The sequence below is a fragment of the Nipponia nippon genome, unplaced genomic scaffold (genome assembly GCF_047370975.1).
Source record: "Nipponia nippon isolate SJK-2023a ecotype South Korea unplaced genomic scaffold, ASM4737097v1 scaffold_10, whole genome shotgun sequence".
In the NCBI taxonomy this organism is placed as follows: domain Eukaryota; kingdom Metazoa; phylum Chordata; class Aves; order Pelecaniformes; family Threskiornithidae; genus Nipponia; species Nipponia nippon.
The window spans coordinates 5,502,367-5,518,951 of record NW_028262291.1 but is presented as its reverse complement, the minus strand read 5'-3'; the positions used below and the strand labels follow the sequence as shown (position 1 = coordinate 5,518,951).

Genomic DNA, 16,585 nt, shown 5'->3' with positions numbered 1-16,585 from the left:
TATGGTACTCATGGTACCATGTGTCATGGTACTCAATACAAGAGTATACTTGGCTTCTAAACATTGTTAGGAATGAGTACCAAGTCCTGCCTGGTTGTCATGTTAACTTTTTGATTAAGACTGAAATTAGATATTTGAATGAGCCTCTATTTTAGTAAAGTCATTTGTTACAAAGGCTTCCTTCTTTCTCTTTCTTCATAATAGGTCTCAGGAGTTTCATGAGCAAAAGACAAAATTCTTTCCACAGGGTCCGTAAGCACCTGTAGTTCTGCTGTCCTGATGGACATCAGATAGTATATCCAGCAATGAATAAGGTTTAATTTTAATCATCCAAGAATTTTTTTGTGCTGTTTGTAGTAGGAGAATATCAGTTGCACCCAGATAGTGTGTTTATAATGGTCACGAAAATATGATTATAACTTCCTTTCCATCCACATCCATTTACACACATGTTAAAGATACTATAATATGCCTTAAATAATTCATGCCTCTTTTAACTTTAAAGCCCAGAGTAAACTTTGTACGTTTTATTTTGTATTTGTAGTTTTTATTGGTTTAAAAACTTATGAGGAGAGGTGTTTTCTGTTTTGTTTAGGGCAAGGCACCTTGTTTAATTTTTAAGAAATGGTCTAGTCTCTTTAGTTAACTGTCCAGATTTGGGCTGAACACTATGCAGAAATATCAACGTCTTGCAGCACCTAAATGTCTTCAGTAGCTTTGTGTGTACCCAGTTGATCTGCAAATCAAGTCCTGGCTATGAAACATAGACTCTCAAGAACTTAGCCATGGAAATTTGGCTCTTCCATTTATCCTTGTCTAATTTAGGGTTAATAGTACTTACCTAGTTCACGTAACTGCCAAATTGCCTAATTCATAAATTAATCCATCCTATTAGCTCTTTCAGAAGCCTATGATAATGTCCATTCTTGGTCTAAGCCTTTTCTGTATTCTGCTGTAGGAGACTGAAGTGTCATACACCTCGGTCATCTTTTCTGATAAACTCGAGAGAACTATGGAGTTTATTCCAGGAGCTTGTTTGCTCTGGGAATCAGTAAGTAGGACTATGCAGGGATGTCTTTAATTTCACCAGATGTGTGAGATGTCCCATGGTATAATGCGAGATGGCTTGGTTTACCATCCTAAGTGAGTAACTCATAACTCTACTGCCATTTTTAAACAGATCTAAACAATGTTGGGTCTCATCTCCCCAGTATCAAAGCAAGGATTTTAAAGAGAGCATATAGAAAAGGCTACATGAATTCATATGTAATCTTTTTTTCCCCCAGTGAAAATTTTGTCATAGCCAATGAAAACTCTGCCACAGAATGCTACTCTAGTTTTTATCACCAAATGGAAAAACTGTTCTGTTGATGCCCATTACACCTGTTAGCCAGCTGTAATTATTACACTCTAGAAATAGGCTAAAGTCTAACAGAGAAAGGGCCCTCCCAATCTTTTCTTGTCTGTAATCTGTAATGCTGGCAAGGCAATTTTGTAGCCTAGCATAGGTAGGCTGCCTAGGATAGACAGCAATTGCAATGGTGGGGTTTTGTGATAAACAGGTTCTGCTAGAAATGTCTATGCACTGCAAGAAACGCTAAAATCTAGTGATGGAAAATAACGGTTTCTGGTTACTAGCATCCCTGTCTGAATTCAAGTTAGAATCCTACAGATGAGAGACTTTGTCTCTTACTACCCATCACCTCACTGTCTCAAAGGAAATCTTTGGGTGAAGAAATAAAGACAGAAATAACAACAGACTTAATTGCTCTGGTCTTAATATGTCAAGAAAATAAGATTGTCAAGAATGTTGAAATAGGAGAGTTTCTTTTGCTGAAATATTGTCGGTGCAAATTGCACCATTAGCAACTTATAAACAGTTGAATATTGACAGTTCAGTAAGTGTAACTGCTGTGTGACCCTTACCTATCATTTTGCAAGGCTGCCTTTTGCAAGCAGACTGAGCTAGAGGTTAATATTATACATTGGCAATGAAATGAAAAAAAAGATACAAACAGGAAAATCCTCTTGGGCTTCCTTATGATAGCTTGTTTTGAGTTTTTAAAAGAGCCTGAAAGAGGAGCTCCTTTAGAGAAGAAAGTATCAATTTGCACAGATGCTGATTCTGCTATACAACAGCTTCCTTGGTACAAAAGGGCTGAGATCTACTTGGACTGGTGCTTTGAAGTTAATTCTTTAAATGACCATAACCCCAGAAAGAGAATGAGCATTATTTTGAATCTCAGCGTGGTGAGACATTATTCATTTTCCATTTAAAAAAAAAAAAAAAATAATATATATATATAATATTAGAAAAGGCAAGGGGAATATATCCCAGTATCACCTTTGAGGCTTTTTGCATTACAGTTGTTTTCCTCACTAGGGGATTTTATGATATATCAGGCACACAAGTAGAGAGTCAGGAACATAGGGGAGAATGTGAAAGGGGCCTGGTGCTCTCAGACATCATTTGTACACTTTGTACTTTATCTGGTGCTCATCACAAACACCACATTATAATCTAAAAGCTACTATGGTCTTCTCAAAGAATTTGTAGTATCAGAAGAGGAAAATTTTCCCCGTTTGGGTCTACATTTCCCTGCCAGAAAACAGATGTATGGATTGCACTATGCAGGAAAAGGAACGTACCCCAACTGAAACTGTGAACAAAGTTTGCTTGCATTTATAATTGTAAGGTGGAACAGATGGTGACAACTTAGTTGAATGTGAACAGCCCATTGAAATAAGCTAAATTGTCAAGCTATTCTTCTATAGAAAGCGGTCTATGCACCATTGGAACAAATTGAAAGTAGCCTTCACGTTATTGAATCAGTTGGAATTGCCTTATGTCGTGAGTTATGCTGGGCTTACAGGGCTTTGCAGAGTATAAGCTGTTTCATTTGGAGCTGTGAATGCTCCAAAGCCAGGGAAAAAGTCTCACAAGTTAACAAAAAATCCATAACCGTTCTACTTTCTGACTCATTTTGCTGTAGAAAAACTTCTGGGCAGATATCTAATGAGATTAACAGCATTAACAAAAATGTCATGTCTTCAGTTTTAAGCACACAGACTACTCTTATCAATAGGCTCCAGATCTGCAAGGCAAGACAGTAGCCCAGGTCAAAACAAGCTCTATCAAAAATATTGTTTTCTACTTTTATTAATGTAGTGTGGTTACGCTCAGCATTTTAAAAGCAGGTGGTTGAATGCCTTTGTGTAGGCATGGCGTGCAGAATGAGAATAGGCTGCTTGATTTTTGTGTGACAAATTAAACTTTCAGAGTCTCCATGCACTACTTCAGAAGCAGGTAAGGCACTGACGGCTGCTCACTAAGGCGCTGCTTCACGAGCGTATCTGTGTATAAGGGACCTAGGTTCTCCTATACAAAGCCAGAAGAAAATTGTACTTGCAGGACCAGTGTGCATGATAAAAAACTCAGTTGCATGGAGCAGAGAGATATCTGAGATAGCCTCTAAAGATCTTAAGGAGAGGCTGTGACTTAAATCCTACCCAGGAAATTAAGGAGGGCTTTGAGACATAAGGAGTTACTGGGAGGTAACTTGCTGCCGAGGTACTAAAGCAGCTGGTTTTGTGATGAACTTCCATGTGCGTGCTCTTTTCCTCTGATAAATTTGGTGAAAGCAAGGTAGTTGATTTCTGTTTCATGCTGTTATGCCTCTCTTTGATCAGAGATACGAACGCTTAATTTTTCTGTTATTCCACAGTAGCTGTTCCTGTGCCTGTGCCATTTTACTGTTTTGGATTCCTCTCCTGCATGTGGTTAGGTGTATAAGTGGCTCCCACCTGTCCTCAAAAACGAGAGAGAAGCCAGTGTTACTGCTCTATCCCTTTCCTACCTGGTCAGGAGCAGAGATTTGAACCAAGTGGTCCAGTACTAAAAGTGAATCTCCCGACCATGACACTACACATGATTTTGAGCAGAGGTCCTTTTGAATATCTCCTTTAGAAATGACTCTACTGAATGTTTAACCAAGTAGCCACTGGAAGCTTACTGCAACATCCAGAGCCAGTGAAGTAACTTCTGTTTTCACCTGCAAATTGCACGTGAACAGTGGAAAAATCTCAAATGTTTATTTCATCCATCTTTAACTAGAAATTGTGCATTTGTTTGTTATATGTGGAACTGATAATTTATAAGATGAAAAGAGGGGATGAGTTGGAGATAGAACCCTGCTTTTTCAGTTGTAATCCATTTATACTTTAGAGCTTTTTCTTTCCTGTATTTCTATGGGAGTGCTGAGTACTTGGAAAAATACACTAAGGTTTCAAAATCAAGGTGGAAAACTTTTCCTAAATCACTGCTCAAAAAGAGTGAACAAGCATGTTGGCATATTCAGCTATTTTCTAGTCCCAGGTAATTAATCCTTCATTCTGAATGGCTAACAAAAGTCTAACATTACTATTCTTTAAATAATGTATAGCATATTCTTAAAGAACTGTAAGGACATATATAAATTTTGCATGCTGCGTTAATTCAGCCTATTAAATTGCATTTAGCAGTGGTCAACAGGAGCAAGCCCCAGATAAGTAGTCATTTGTTTAGTACTGTGTGCTTAGAAGAGGGTGAAAGTCCTTCCACTGTTGGTATTCGTAGCTGGTCTACGTGTGCTGTGAAGACTACCTGTTAACAACACTTGTCTGAGCCTAAACAGATATAAAAGATATGATTCCTGGATTTTGCATATATATGTGTGTGTGTATGTGGCTGTGTCTGTAAATAAAATTATCTTCAGGCTCTTTCTTTTATCTTGAATAAGAAAATGACTATGTTGTTCAACTGATAAGGTAAAATGCTCTTTTAAAATTCACATACAGAGGTTTTGATAAGGATATCTCTCAAGAATAAACATACCTCTTTGGCTATTGGATTTAATAAACATAGGGAAAACATCAGTTTGCTAGCCTGTAGCACATTCTAAGTCTGCATAAAGAAAAGGAAGCTTAACTTATCATCATAATTGCAGTTTCTTGACTTAAAAAAAAAGTGAAATGTAACACAAGGGCTTTTTATGAGGACTTTCTTCTTTTAGAGGGAAAAGAAACCCTACTGACTAGTCTGATTTGTTGTAAATGCCTTTTTGTCATTTGAAGGGCTCTTCTATAGATATCTCAGACATAGATTCCCCTGAAAACCCGCGAAGTTGTGTTTTTTAAAGAAATGCAAGCACTAGAAACAAGACATCCTTTCAGGCAGCTTTTGGTTTTGGTGCTGTTACACACACAGCTCTGTGTATAACAATAGGGGAAGAATGTTAACATGAATGAGAACGGAGAACAGAAATGCAATAAAAATGGAAATTAAATAAAAAAAAGATTAGATCTATTTAATAAATGCAAAGCCTGGGTCCCTTCGATCCCAGGAGCCAAAGTGAGGATAGAGAAAGGCAAGTCCTTCAATTATTCATGGATACACATCAGCAGCAAGCATTTATTGCCTTTGGTTATAAGGATTCAGTTGGCATTAAGCACTTAAACCAGATGTCTTTTTCAAAAAGAATCTATATAACTTTGACAAGACATTAGCACCTATCCCCAATTATCTCCTTATTGGATCCAAGCTGTCATCCAGCAGAACATTTGTATTATAGTTGTGATCAAAATAACGTAAAGTGAGTTATAGTTGTGTTTATGTGGAATAGTGGTCTCTATGCACATATACCTCCTCTTTGCTATGGGTTAGTCATTATTTCATTGCAACAAGATTCAACAAGGCATCATTTTAGGAGAAAACTCCATTTGTCCCTCCCTACTGTAGAGGTCTGATTCAATCTTCTTCTCTCTTATAAACTGGATAATTGTGAAGAGGCCAATGATTCAGACTTCTTGGAAGAACATATGGGTATCTTTAAATTGCCAGAAAGAGTATTCTGTAAATACATGAAGGGAGAGAAAATCAAAAAACCTCTCTGCTTATTGAGAGTGATAACAAAAGAAATTAGGTTCAGTTAGTCATTTAAATTCTCCAGTATGTTTTTCTTTCCAATGTATTCACAGGAGATTTGCATTTCTTCCTATCTTGGAGCAGCTTATCTGTCTCTCTAAGCTTTTGTTTTCACCCTCTGTTTTCTTTATATCCAATTTTAGTGTGCTTTGACACTCCTTTTCAAATAAAAATGTAAAACATTGGATTAATGAATTAGATGAAGTGTTCAGCTTACTATCTGCTCCTGTCTGTTATGAGTTTAAAACTTCATTGGGAATGCAGAATTAAATAGAGATCTTAATGAAGTTTATACAAAATCATCCTTCCTTCTTCCAGAAGCTGCTCTGTAAAGTCCAGTGGGGCAAGTCTGCCATGCAATACGAGCAAGGTGCTCCCAAAGGCAGGTCTCATTTAAGACTCCAGCGATGACAGATGTACGCTTTCCTGTACCTTAAATTCGCAAGCTTTGTAGACAAACATGCAAATGGAAACTTTCTAGACCAATGTGACCTGGGACCACACGTAGCATAACAAAGAAACCTTGTTTGCTAGACTTGCAGGATGGACCTTCAACTAAAACAAACTCTCATGGCTACAGTGGCAGTCACTGGTCCTTCTAGGTAAGGAAGGCTCTTCAGTGGAAGACAGGAAGGAGCTTATATTTTGTTGTGTATGTTTTACTGCCTCTAGAGGCAAATTTTATTCAATCTGGCTTTCTTTACTTTGCCGTTTCCAAGTCAGGCCACTTCCAGAGGACAAAAAAGTACATTTTAATATATTCTAACCTGGGGCATGAGGACACAAAGATAGTTGCCACTGTTTTCTCTTCTCCTCCTTCAATGCTACTGAAGTAGAAAAGGTAGGATGTGAAGCTTATAGCTTAAGTTATTGCTCTGTAGAATAGAAGAATACACCTCTCTCAGTCAAAAGGATTGCATATTTTCAGGCATGTAAGATTTACCTCTCTCAACCAAAATCATAGGGTTATAGACAAGTGCTAAAGATTGTACTTATGAAACTGTTGAAAACTCAATCTTAGCTTGATAGATAGATATTTGGTATACGTGATTTTTCTTTTAATCTTGCTTAGGACCACAAGGAACACAGTATCAGCCAGCCAAAGCAGATATCTAAGCCCCTTCAGAGCATCTGATGGTCTGCGTCGTGCTGAATGAAATGGAAAATTGCTACTGCTAAACTACAGGTCTATAATTCTGCCTAGAGTTTTAAGCCAAGAATACTGAGTTTTTAGATTGACTAATGAAAAGGGTGACAGGTCACAAATAGCTTGTACTGTACTAAATGACACTCAAAATAGGCCAGGTATGTCAGAGGGATGTTATTCCTGGTTCTCATGTAGTCCTTGTGGACTTTTTCATGGAAGTTTAATTAATAACCCTGGTAAACACAGGGTCTGGCAAAGGTAATTTGAAATATTTACTTTTGTTAGCAACTACATTGCAAGGGATGCATGTTCAATATATTCTGCCTGAACTGTTTCAGAAAAATGTCATTTGGGCTTTGGGGATAGACTGCTGCCTCATTAAGGTTAGCAAAAAGGGAAGGCTTGGTTCTCCTGGAGCCTGAAGCAAAACAATGCATTTTTTTCCCCGCCAGTCCAAAATAGCAGATCTTTAAACCATAAGAAGTTTGAACTTACTGTATTAACAAGCATACTCCCGGAATTTGATTAGTAAACTCTTATTGAAAAAACCCAAACCCAACCAAAACCAAACAACAAATTAAGACGAGTTCAATGAACAATATAGATCAACATTGATTCCAAGTAATAAAAATCTACAAATGTAATTGAGAAAACTATTGGGTTGCAAAAGGTGATGCCACAGTAATAACTACTTAAGGATCCCAACGCGTTTGTGACTGTGACACCCCGGTGACTCACAGCCGCTCTGAGTAAATGAAACATAAAGGTTATAACCTGGCTCCCTGAGAAAAAGGCGTAGTTAATGTGTCTGGAGCCCCACTTCTCAGAGAATGTAAATCCACTGAATTAACAAATTCAGATCAGGGGATGCAATAGCATTGTACCTGCCCCGGGAAGTCTATACACCCAGATAGCCAAGCAATCAAACAGAGTTTATGGCCAATATTCCTTCTGCCTCAAGCCGTTATTTGTTTCCTGGGAGAGAATCAGCACAAAGATTGGTTCCTCCTGTACAGGCTTCCCAAGTACATCCTCTCTGCAGCTTGTTTCTACCTCTGTGCTCTGGCACAACAGAGGTAAAAGCACTTCTTTCTTTTTTATTTGGAGCATATCTTTTCAAAGAATGACTGAGCATCCAAGAAAGCAACACTTTGCATTTGAAATATAAATCTGGAGGGAAAAAAAAGAACAAAACCAACAAATTAAATCCTCCTCTAGCAAAGAATACTGCTTTTGTCTTAGTGAACATCCTTTATCATTCAGATATGCTGCTGCAGCACTCAGCCATGCCAAACATCCATTCTAAGGGAATTCCTTTTGATTTTCCTTTCATTCCATACCTCATACAATGTTCCAAGACAGTAATCATTATCTAAATGATTATTCAGCTGGATAGTCCCACCATTTTCTTAATTGTTCATCCAACCTTGCTGCAATCCTTGCAACTACCTCTGCTTATTTAAAATCTCCATTTTCAGCTACTGGGTGGAAATAAAAAGCTTTAACCTGGCGGTAGCAAAACCAAAGGTAAAATCTTATATTAAAGATTTAAAGGATATTAAAGAGAGTGGAGAGAAGAGGGAGGAGCGAATGATGTGGTTATTAGTAACCATCTTCAATCAATTTTAACACTGAATGAACAGATACTGTAAGATGCTGATACATATGCATATTCTCAAGCTAAAGGTTTGGAATCTTTTATCTGAGATCTTCCCTAACTTTTGTAGGAAAGGATATTTCTATTTTATATATATATATATATATATATAATATATATAATATATATATTTGGTCATGGGTATTGTTGATGGTTTTAAATGTATCTTTCATGAAAGGATCATCTATTAAAAAGAGTATAGTGCTTCTGACAACTTTTTAGTTGTGGGTTAACAGCATCTATTGATGAAAAATCCCTCTGCAGGCACGTCTGCACCAATTCATAGAAAATAAAATTTCTAGCAAAGTAAAATCTAAGCAAAGACTGGACAATCTCCAGAAAAGTGGAACTAGTGGGATGAGCTGATTTAAAAAATATTACTGCTGTAACTGTATCTTATGAGGAGGCTAGGTGTGTCACTGCTCATCGCTTATAATATGCCAACACTACTACATTCTTCTAAATGTAGCCCTTTATGTTCTCCCAGTTTATAGATTGCCTTTGTGAAGGGGCACAAGGGAGGTGACAGCAGGGAGGAGGTTTTTTCCTTCTCTGATATACTTTAGTAATAGCTTCAGCAAAACAGCAGTCTGTGGAAGTTTACCTACGTTATTCTGCTGAAGTCGGAGCCTCTGATATCTTCCCCTGCATGCATGTACACATCACTCCTAGCAGGACTGCAAAAATGAAAATGTAGTTAGTATGCCTTTCCCGGGGGAGTGTAAGGTGGTAGGTACAGGACAGAGCTACAGCCCGAGGCCACTTCATTCTTACTGATGCAAGGGTACCCAGAAACAGGGGTGTATGGAGCATCTGGAAGCAGACAAAGAACAGTGAAACTCTCAGGCTGTTTTCTCTTGCAGCAGATAGTGATTTACTCCTGAATAAGGAATGCTTATAGAGAGGATGAAGTCATCTTTGCATCCTACTCGGATCACAGGCTGGGTGCAGCTGAGCCAGGCACAAGGGCTATGCACTGTTGTCAAGTGGGACTACAGCCAAGCCGCCTTGGTTGTAATGCTCCCACAAGTTTGGTATTGAAATCAGTGTAAACCGTTTACAAATGGTTGCAGAATACAGGATAATATTTTGCTTATATGATTCTATTTCTCTTCCCCAGTTTGTTTCAAGGGTTTAGCTGCCTGAAAGATTGAGATGCAATAAGCAAAACGGTGGTGATGACAGAGTGAATGAAACCTACAGGTCTCAGTAACAAGCTTAGAGATGGCACACATATTGTCCCAGAGGTGTACTCTTACTTTCTCAGAAATTTGTCCAGGAAAAAAAAAAGAAAAGAAGAATATAGTGATGTACCCGTTTCTTCTGAATGTTAGGCAACTCACTTGAGACAGTCGTTTCCACTGAAGATTGCAGAGAAATGCCATACCCTATACCCAGATCAGTGGCTCCATTGAACTGCACCTATGCTGCCATCAGATTTTGGCTGCAAAATATGCGTGCGGTTCACTTGCACGTCTGTTGCCAACTAGCATTGCTCTGCATGGGTGCTAAGTCCAGTGCCTGGGGACTTGTGTATGTGTTAAGCCATGGTGATGTGCACGTACAGGGCTTGGGCACACTGTGGCATGTGCCTGTATCGCTGTCCAGGTTCTGACAGATGAAGAAACAGAACGGTGCAGATAACGCATTATGCACCCTGGCGCCATAGGAAACCATTAATCCAGAGACAATTTACTCTTCATTAAAGGAGGATTGCCTCTGCAGTGGTGCAGTCTCATTTCTTCACCCCCTTTCCCAACTCACACCTTACTTTCTGAACAACTCCATAGAAAATGATGACTTAAAAGAGGGCGGCATCTATGCATAACATTTTGTCATTTTCTCTAATTTTCTGTCTCTACTTTTCTAATGACTGCCAATGCTGTCTTCAAGTCTCAATTGCTCTATTTTTTATCTAAGCCTACACAAGTTATTTCTGTGGTAGTCTTCTGTTCATTTTCCCATTATTTCTTAGCTAAAACTTTCCAATTATTTTGTCTTTAGTTAAAAGACTTCGCTTCTTCAAATTCACCCTGGGCACCTTCATTATTTTCCTTTCCAGCTATCTGTCCTGTGTCAATTACGGGACCATTTTTTGCTACGTTACCAAAGCAATGATACTTTAGTCCAGTTTTCTAATACAATGATAACAGTTTGACCCGCAACTTTTTTTTTTTTTAAATTGCTCATGGATTTCAATCTAATTTGTGAAATTCGTTTGTATTTTAAATGTGATGAAGTAGAAATGTGGTGGTCTTTTAAATGAGTGGAGGACATGAACACAGGCATCGTTGCCACCCTGCCAACTTTGACCTCACTTTGCATGCTGACAGAGCTGTCTACTCTAAAAAGGTCTCAATACAAATAGCTGATTTTTATTGATAAATGTGCCTAGTTAGCGGCATTTCTAAGGCCCTTGACACCACTGAATCAAAGAGCTGACCTTGATATAAGAATATGGTACCTCATTACAGTGAGAGGAATACTGAGAATAAACACCTACTTTATAGGTGCTTATTTCTCATATTATTTTGTAATTCTTCACATTTACAGTGCATAAGTTATTATTAGAAGCATACCCTAACCAAAGTAACAGCTTCAGATATTTTGGAGATACTTAGGTCTGGAGCTGAAAACAATATTTGCATGTAATAATTGCTTCACTAATTAATTAAACCTAAAGTTCAGACTTTATTTCCTTGAAATTTCAAGAATTCTTTTAATCTGGAGCCAACATTGTCGCTGTTCAGATTCCCCTTGTGGTTTTCATTGTGAGGTGCTATGCTGCAGTGGGATGAGCAATGCTGAGTCACGTTCCTTGGTCTGTGTGACGCATCGTGATCAAATTCTCATTCTTTCTGTAGGAGCCGTTTATGGCAGTTAGCAAGGTAGAGCAAAGCGGTGTCTTTGGGGAAGGGAAAATGGGAGGGAGACCCAGCCTGTGTTTCCTCGAGTTGTGAAGCCTTCCCTTGAAAAGGAAGGCAGAGTCATGTCAGTCACGGAGGGTGCAGCTCCTATGGATAGATGTAACTCCCACTTGCCCATACGTAGACATGATTTCTAAACTATTGGGGGGCTCAGAGAGTTGGAAGTCTATATGAACTAAATATTTAAAATGTTACTTTTTTTTTTATTTAGAAATTCAGAGATTTCCTAAAAATGTTGCCAAAACCTAATGCAAGGGTTGTACATTTTTTCATATAAATTATGCTTGTTTTTTCAATGTCTAGAAGGATGTATCACCTAGACTACAAATGCTATACTGTAAATACTATACTAAGATAGCATGAAGTTGCTGCAGGTGACTGGCCTGTTTTTAGTTTGCTTGAGAGATCCTTTTTAGAACAAACAGTGTTCAGAAGGGCCCTTATCCCATGGTGAAAGGAAAAACAAATTAAGGGAAAGAACGGCATTTTGATCCTTGTGACCCTGTTGTGTTGACAAATGCCCAAAGCAGGAGAAGTATGGTCTTCAGCTTTCCTCAATGGCTCCAGCAGGTCTGACAACGCTCGTTTCTCTCTGTCAGAAATTTCATAGCCTGCTTTGAAAGTACAAGAACTTTGTCTACCCCCCATAAAGCCACAAAGGGGGCCTTTATTTCAAGCTCTTGGAGGTTTGGATTTCTACTGAAAACAAATAGTTGTACGTCCTTTGGTGGTGCACGGTGTTTGGAACTTGTACCATGCACACTGCTGCTATCCAGTACGTCTATTTTCAGATAACTGGAAAACATCAACCAATCTGTTAATTAAATTCCAATGGGGTATGAATGAGAACACAGCCTTACCTGCCTCACATATTGTTGTTTCCTCTGCAGCAGCTCCCTGTGCAATGGTACATGTCAGGAGTCTGCAAAATTTCTGTGTTAAACTCCCTGAGCTGATTTGGAGACAGGCTTTCCCCACCCCTACCCCTCCTTACCTTGCTGTTAGTCATTCAATGTGTCTTGCAGGGTCTTTTGTAGCTTAATAAAATAATGCTTTGCTAGCATGTTTCATAGTAACGTACATGCATAGGTTTTGTGCTTTCTACAGGCCGCGGCTATTAATTTACATCAGGAAATAATTTTGCTTCACAAATATATGATAAGAGAAAGTCATTGTTCAAAGTCACTGCGTCCTGAGTAGTCATATTAAGAATTGTCTAATAGTGAGCTCTCTGGAGAATAAGGAATTTGTTTTAAGTATTATTATCCTTTTGATGCAAGTGACTAATGAAAGAATGGTATATTTTGATTAAGTGTAGAAACTGGTGGTAGAGTCAGACATCCTTGATGAATTATGTTCAGTCACAAGAATGTTCTGTTTCAAATGTGAGAGGGATACAAACAGCAGCTCTCTGCTCATGGCTGCAACCCGTTTCTGCAGCCAGAATGCCAACCCTCAAGGTGGTTCTTCATTCTCTTCTGAGGCATTTATGGGTATGTGTATATATAGACACGTATATATGTATATCTCAGTGCTCAGATTCTTCTGAACACATTGAAACTTTCCCTTCCAACAGTCTTTCTGTTGCTGATTCCCTTCCCTTCTCTCTCTCTTTTTCACTGCAAACCAGTTTCAAGAAGGTTTAGCTCAGAATCTACCAAAGTTGCTCTTATTGTTTTAAATGGCCAACAGGAGATAACTAGCTCATACTAAAATAACTTCTCACTGAGAAATTTGGAATAATCTAGGAGAGAGTTGAAGACTGTGTCGTTACTCATATCTGGAGGAGTTTGTACTTGAATAATGCCAATTAAAAGTGCTCTTAGAAATAGCTGAAATAGGAATAACTTCTGAGGCCTGTGTTGCTTTCTAATTATATCTTGCTCAGAACTCGTAGTCCCATAGCACCCAGCACTAACGGAAGGCAGAAATGGCATGCACTTCTTACATGACTTCCACTGAATATTTTTTTTGTCTTGCATTGAATTTCTGGCAGTTCCATAAGTTTGACTGCTCCATCAACAGGCTGCCAGCATTTCCTCTAGGAGTCAGTTCTGTATACTCATACATTTTTTTTGGTCAGGTTTTCTGCTACAAAACCAATGCTTCACTGTTTTTTGATATCATTCAGTTGTTTCTCATCTCTCTTTGATGTTTGTATTTTTAGCTGCTGCTATCTCATTTAGACCTTACTTAGTCACATTCATTCTGTTTAGCCCTTTATCGTTTAATAACTCCTGGCTCCCAACAGGTTTTGCTGCTCTTCGAATAACCGCCAAAGGTTCGGTAGTAGTTTTATTGATGCAGAAGTGGCAGAGAAGGAGAAGAGCTAGCTGTTTTTTGAGTTGGAGATGCCATGGTGTGACTGAATTTTCCACATATTAGAATACTTTTGGTAGATCTAAAAGGCATCCCACATCCATAAGAAAACTCTTCTGAAGTCATGTCAAGGCAGGAAAGGAGATGGGTATTGTCTATGTTACTGGAGTCGTCATCACCAATTCTCATTCTTTGAGATGCTTCTCAGCCTTTGGAGTGCTCCGAGGCTACATTGAGGCTGTAGCAAGGAAGGGAACCAGCTGTAGCAGCTCTCCTTCACTTCTTTCTGATGCAGCAGCTGGTATTTGCTCAATAGGAGAAAAATCTGCTTTAAATATTCCCACTTCAGTCAGCCAATACATTTAAATAAGACAGAGTTGCACTCTGCTTCTTCAGTGAATGCTCTTCCTTTCACAAGGCTAAGTAGCTACGACTTCCCTACAAGTAACACTACAAAGACCCACTAAATTTGCTTTTCAATGTATTTCCCACCACCACTTATTTCCAGGCTTCTTCCTTCAGCCTTGCAACTTCCACAGGGTTTTATCCGAGGAACTAATTTTAGGCCCCAGCTCCTGCAAGCTGAGATATCAACACAGACTAAGCCCAGAGTCCCGAAGGAGCTGCTAGGATTACCAAAACATTAAATTTCAATAAGATGAGAATTCTATAACCAGAGTACATCGGTCACATCATCTACCTGGCTCTATCTGTTGAATGCACACAAATCAGCAGGGAAAAATATTGTGTTTAGGGGGATCTAGTGTCTTCTCATTTCATTTCCAGCTCACATGGTTGTCCGTCTGTAAAGGCACGGACAGAGCAGCACTGCTAAACTCCAGAAGGCAAAGGACTGTTGTGCTGTGCGGTGTTAGCGAGTCAATGAGACAATTCCAAGTGAATTTTATTCTTGGATGCTTGTTATTCAAGCAACAAGTAACTTACGCTGCTGGAAAGGGTTCTGCAACTGCAATATTTCAGGTATTCCCCCCCAGCACAAACTACACGCACACATGCACACACAAACTTCATCTGGCTTGGCACAGCGGTGCGAAGGTAGCATAGCTGCACGGATTTTACAGCAATATTCCAGGCTAACAGGCAGGTTGCTGGGAGCTGAACACGACTGCTGATTTCCTGCTGACCAGGTAGGTGGTCGGTTTCAGCTCCATTGCTTTTTCTTTCACAAATACGTGGTTCTCCTAGATGTTTTATTATTGAGTGCTAGCAGAAAAAAATACATATGAATAAGATGCCAGAGAAAAGCAGAACATTTGTAATTTAAGGATAAATAACAATGTTGCTGGAGGGTAAAAATACCATGAAAGTTATTAACTACAGTGGTAATGTCTATTTAAAATGGTAATGAAAAGCAGTCTGCTCTGTAACCAAGCTATTAGATAAAGGCCCAAACAACATTTTCAATCAAAACGCCACCCCTGGTATTACCTAGCTTGCCCAGAGTTTACTTGAGGACCTGGTATTTTGCTTTCCTGCATGTTGCGCTCTGAAGAAGTGTCTGGCAGACTCACAGACACCATCTGATGCTTTGCTCTCATTCCTGGTTTTGCTGGAGTTGCACCAGAATATATTTTTTCTGACAGGATGAGCAGGCCTATTAAACGCAGAGTGGCACCTGAAACTGAAACTGGAAGCTGACGGTGGTTTATAAAATGGTCATGTACTGGTTGCATCAGTGTTGGTATGTTGGTATGCCATTGATTTGAAAGGAGAAAGATGTGGCCTGTGGTACATTTTGTTGCAAGGCATTGCCAAGCATGCTACAATTTATGAGTCTACTCATCCTCTAAGAGGCATCTAAGAAGTGCTGCAACACTGTTTGTTGTCTTTAGTTAGGTTGTGCCTCCTTTATGCTTGTGGATGGTGTGGGATGGTGCCTTGCCCCGTGCCTGCCCTGTACTGCCTCGGCTCCCCTGCCCTGCGGGGCCGCCCTGGGCGCTCCCTGGGGGTTTGCTGGGTGCTTACGGTCTTGTTCTGGTTTTTCAACAGGTTAACGCAAAATGGAAGCATCTTCATCCGTATTTTGGTACCTGGACAGAAGCTGGGTTGTTCTTGGGTTTCAGAGCTTTGTTGTCTCCATGCTCTGCCTAACTCCAGCAGGATGCGGCTCACAAAAAAGCAAGGAAGGAAAAGCTGGAAAGAGAGCTCTTTGGGCTTAAGTTAGTGCTGTCCAAAGCCTGGGCATTTGGAACTGAACATTTGGACTTTGCATGGTCTGATTTTTCTTCCCTGTAGCCAGTATCCCTCCTCCCCTTTTGGAATATTTGCATTATGGTCTTTTTTCCCATCCAATCCCCTCACTGTTTGGGGGATTTTTTGTCTTTTTTTTTTTTTTTTTTTTTAAATGAGAACTGGTGCAATTTATCCCAAAATACTTGAAGCAAAGATGAATCCAGCTTTAAAGAACTCGTGGGGCTCTGCCACAGGGCGCCCAAGTGTTTGTGGAAGGCAGAGAGCCTCCAAGCAGCTTGTTGCTGCTCCTCCAGCAACGTGCATGGATATCAGGAAACGTATTCCCTTTGTAGCTTCCTCCCAAAAGGCAACCAGTAAGG

General features: G+C 39.4%; 1 long non-coding RNA gene across 1 annotated transcript in view; it reads left to right on the top strand.

Moving 5' to 3' along the window:
- Window positions 1-16,307, top strand: part of LOC148057044 (uncharacterized) — a 95,045-nt gene extending 78,738 nt beyond the window's left edge. Inside the window, exon 3 of the long non-coding RNA XR_015701896.1 lies at window positions 16,023-16,307. This is a non-coding gene — a long non-coding RNA (uncharacterized LOC148057044). The remainder of the gene's footprint in view (window positions 1-16,022) is intronic.
- The last annotated feature ends 278 nt before the right edge of the window (window positions 16,308-16,585 follow it).